General features: G+C 37.4%; 1 long non-coding RNA gene across 1 annotated transcript; it reads right to left on the reverse strand.

Moving 5' to 3' along the window:
- Nucleotides 1-4,544, reverse strand: LOC120552444. Its single transcript, XR_005638008.1, has 3 exons — nt 4,458-4,544; nt 2,478-2,540; nt 1-1,223 (listed from the first exon to the last, which is right to left on the reverse strand). It is a non-coding gene; the product is annotated as an uncharacterized LOC120552444 (long non-coding RNA).
- Nucleotides 4,545-4,929: the final 385 nt, after the last annotated feature.

Raw genomic sequence — 4,929 nt, forward strand, 5'->3', positions numbered from 1 at the left:
TCCTGGTAGACCGGTGCTCAGGAACATGAAACCATGTGAGAGAAAAGGTTGAATTCCTGCAAACTGTCAGCAACAAGTTTATGAGAGGATCAACGTTTTAGTCATGGAGCTTCAACTGAAGAGAAACATGACAATATCGCACACATCTGAGATGCAATTATAACAAAATCTGTAGAACACAAATAAAAAGATCAAGAAGATTAGATGTCCTATAGAATACAGTAAATCTATTATCAATCACTTACTTCTATCAGTTGTTGATGTGGTCTTTGTGTCAGCTGAGATTCCGTTATACAGCTTGTGGATTTAAAGAGGTCTTTTTTCTGTAGGAACTCAACCTTTTTTTCCACAAGTAAGACAACAGTTTTTCATTATTAAAACAATGTGACATTAAGTATAGGCTACATTCTAGATCTGTTTCTTTTAAGGTTTGTTGCAGTAATGTCTGATGATAACAGATATGTAAAGTGTTGCCCAGAAGATCGTTATTTTTTTATGACTGAACCATCAAACAGAAAAGTCTTGATGTTGTGTGTTTAGATCTTTTATTTTTTCATAATAACACACAGGGAAAATATTAGATTGTGAGTGGCTAAATGCTAACACAAAAACGTGTAGGCCTATTAATGTATGTTTAGCCACATCAGCAGCACAGCTCTAGGGATGGAAAACGTTTCAGTCTACACTCAAATATCTCAACAACTATTGGGAGTATCATGACATTTAGTTTAGACAGTTATGTGAAGTTTGTGCATATTTTCACACAGCAGAATTTAGATTTTTCTTGATTAGCAATAACAAAGAAAGTAAGAAAACTCCCAGATGTCTGCAGTCTATGGCACATTTGTCCGTGCTGTGAGACAGATTCCTCCTCTGTTGCTCTTTCTTAAGTTGATTCACTTTTTCCTCCATTAAAGTTTTTTGGTGGAGTTGTCCTTATCTGAATCAGTTGAGGGATGAAGAGTATTGTATTTGTGACGCCAGAGAATGAATCCCTATAACTTTGGTGATCCCCTTGTCTTTTTCTCCACTGCAGGTCAAAACTTTTAAATGATCTTGTGAAATATCTCAAGATGCCTTTTCTTCTAGCGTTATCAATCTGCTTGTGTAAGGACTCTTCTCACAGGTGTCATTACAGGTGTGGACTCACAGCATGAGCACATGTGGTGCTGGACTATGGATGGGAAAATCCAACAGAAGAAACCTGAAGCTGAGAAACGATCCTGAGGAGGTGACAGAGATAGAGCAGTGTTTAGTTACAGATTACACATTAAAAATAAAACCTCATATCTTCTACAGAACCAAAGCTGAACACTAGATGGAGTCAGAGAATATCTGCTCTCTTTGCTCTCTGTCGCCTCAGTTAAACTCTTCTTTATCTCGGTCAATCTCAAGCATTTCTTTTTCTTGGTTACTAAATTTTAGTTTCTTTATGTTCATCCCTCCTCTGCAGGTTTGCAGGTCTGTCCCTCTGTAGGTCTGTTACAGTTTTATTTTATTGCTGATGATACTGGATGTCCTGATAAAAAAAAAAGCCTGGTACCAATGATTTGTCCATTATTATTACTTACTTACTTCTAAAAAAACAAAATGTCCTGCAGCTAAATTACTCTAAATTGTACATAATTATAATAACCATTATAGCCCTTCAGCCTCCGCAGCATGAACACTCTCTCTGGTCTGGGTGACTTATCTAATAATGTTGTTTTTATTGGCCTTTAATTTACGTGTACTTTGTTACTTAGAGTGGTTCTCTCACATGCATCCAAGATGAGGTGATTCCTTTCATTTTAAGATCTAGATAAGTTTTTATATCCTCTAGACTCCACTATTACAATAAACTTTATGATGGTTTCAGCAAATAAAACGTCCAAAGTCTAATTTATACGAAACGCTGCTGCCTGCTTACTAAACGAAGTTACCACATCACTCCAGTCTTCACTGGTTAACTGTGAGTTTTAGGATTTATTTAAGGATGTGCTTTTCTTTTTGCATTGTTTCTATATTTGCAGCGCGTTTGTGTATTTGGTTGTGTTGTGTGTATTTGCAGCACGTCTGCTAAATGCTGTGCATGTGTTGTCAAATTAATGAAGATGTTTTCTTAATTTGCATGTTTTTTGTCTATTTGCACGTTTCATTAAGTTGCAGTGCGTTTGCCCCTGTCAGCCAACGTAGATATATACATTTTTAAGAAGTAATTGTAATTAAATAGATATTAAGGATTGACTGAAATGTGTTGAATGAAATGTGACCACACCCAAGCTTCAACAGAGACTTGGTCACTGATTTATGACTTTTGCACAGTGAGAACTCGCAATACCATCTCAGATCAGATGACTTGGAGCAGTTGGACGGCCTCGGTGTGAGCTTCCTAAGACCTGGATTTATATTCTGTTGAGGACATCACAGTATCCACAGAGGAAGTTTAACAGGAGGATGACTGGGATTAAGTGGGTCGTGTTGGTGCTGGTCCTGACCTTTCTGAGTCCTGCAAGAGGAGGTGAGTGAAGAGTTCACAGCCCGTCTGATCTAATTCCAGTCTGAACAGAGAAAACAGACATGTTTGAACTTGGTACTTTGTGTTGTCATTGTTACTTTCACCAGAGAAAGGAAGCAAACCAGTAAATATGATTAATAAAGATATATTGAATCATTCAGGTAGTTTTGGTGTTGTATGCCATTGTTTAAGATATTATCCTCTTCAAAACAAAACGACATGAACTGGGTTTTGTTTGTGCTACTTAAGAGACAATTTACACATGAAAATTGTTCACAGCATTTAATGTAAAGAAATACAGCCTGTTGAGTTGGGTTAAACATGATAAACTTTTCTTGTATGGGGATGGAGGCAGAAATGTCAAAACTCTTTTTGGCTCTAAAAACAAACAAACAAAACAATATCTGTAATAAGTACAAATAGATACAAAAAATAAACTTTTCTTTAACTTAGCCTGGACTTTGCTACTTGACATTTGACCCTTTCTTGGCAACAAAATCTTGGATTAGGAAACCTTGTTTTATTTATGACTCAAATATGAACTAATGGTAGTTAAAAAGTGGACTAAATACAGTATCTCACAAAAGTGAGTACACCCCTCACATTTTAGTAAGTATTTCATTATATCTTTTAATGGGACAACACTGAAGAAATTACACTTTGCTACAATGTAAAGTATTAAGTGTACAGCTTGTATAACAGTGTAAATGTGCTGTCCCCTCAAAATAACTCAACACACAGCCATTAATGTCTAAACCACTGGCAACAAAAGTCATTCCACCCCAATGTTAAATTCCCATAGAGGCAGGCAGATGTTTATTTTTAAAGGCCAGTTATTTTATGGATCCAGGATAATATGCATCCTGATAAAGTTCCCTTGGCCTTTGGAATTAAAATAGCCCCTCCCCCCACATCCTCTTCACCATACCTAGAGATTGGCATGGTTTTATTTCAGTTAGCCTAATAGCTAGTTTGATTTGCATTGAGAGATGATTTTATGGAAAGTACCCCAAAGTTTCAGTTATTTAGTCAACCATGTAAAGAGGTGGGAAAAAGAAAAGAAACAGCTGCATGCATTACTGGGTTTGGATACGTTACTGCTCTATCTCCCAGTGTCAATATACATCAAGCAGCAATGTCATCTCCCACATTACCACAATTTTATATGAAGAAAATATTCTTTTTTCTTACAGCTCCAATTCATAAAGTCGACATTCAGCAGGTAGAGAACAGGATCACCTGCAGCTCAGAGGGGATCTACCCTCAGCCTGATCTCACCTGGTCCACCAGCCCTCCGTCAGACGTGAGCTTGGAGAACAATCCCACAGTCCAGCAGACTGAACAGCTGCTCTACAACATCAACAGCTCTCTGATAGCTTCAGTTACTGATCTGGACTACAGCTGCACCGTCAGCACGCGCACTAACAAGAGGACAGCTACTTTGTTTAAACTAAGTAAGTGTTTCTAAGAAGACTCTTTTAACCTGGAACCAGATTCTGATCAGAAATACCAGATATTTTATTACTTCTTTTTATTTTTGTGTTTTATCATTTCAGCTTCAATCACTTTCCATCAGTGGTTTAGCAACGAAAGGCAAGTCCCCTGCGTTCCCTTAAACCCTCCACTAACAGGCCTCGTCTGGAGGTTCAACCACAGTCAGATCATCCTGAACCAGACCGGAGCCAACGTCCCCTACACAGTCTCAGAGGAGTGGAGGCAGCAGGTGAAGAGTGTGTCTGAGTCAGGCAGCCTCACACTAAAAGACTTCTCTTCAGATCAAGAGGGGATCTACACGTGTGAACTCAGTAATGCTGAGGAGACCTACGTAACCAACACTCTTCTGAGGATAGAAGAAAGTCAAGGTAAGGTATCAGGAGGTGGGAGCTGTTAGTCTATCTTAAAAAGAACTGTTAACATGTGAAATACTAGTTTTAATACACACTCAAGTATTCCCACTTACAGTTTAGAAAGAGAGTTCCTCACTGTGCTGCTGAGGAGCACCATGAAATCATAAACCATCAATCCCAGACAGGGTTCAAACTTCTGCACAACCTGCAAAATACAAATACATCCAAATACATAACACTGAGTACATTTACTCAAGCACTACACATTTGAGGTACTTGTACATTAAGTATTTCCATTTTATGCTACTTCTACTCCTCAGTACAACCTTAAAAGAGAAATATTTGACATTTATTTGACAGTTTTAGTTACTTTACGCAGATTGAGATTATTATTACAAAATATACTAATTAATGATGTAATGAATGCAGGGCTTTCATTTGTAACAAAGTATTTCAAAACTGTAGTATTGCTCTTCTACTTAAAATAGATCAATACAATAACAGTATTTATTTACTAGAAAGTGAATTTCATTACATTATGTGCAGATTAATTTGTTTAAATGAACAGAAGAGGTAACAGGTGTT

Source organism: Perca fluviatilis, chromosome 22 (assembly GCF_010015445.1).
Source record: "Perca fluviatilis chromosome 22, GENO_Pfluv_1.0, whole genome shotgun sequence".
Taxonomy (NCBI): domain Eukaryota; kingdom Metazoa; phylum Chordata; class Actinopteri; order Perciformes; family Percidae; genus Perca; species Perca fluviatilis.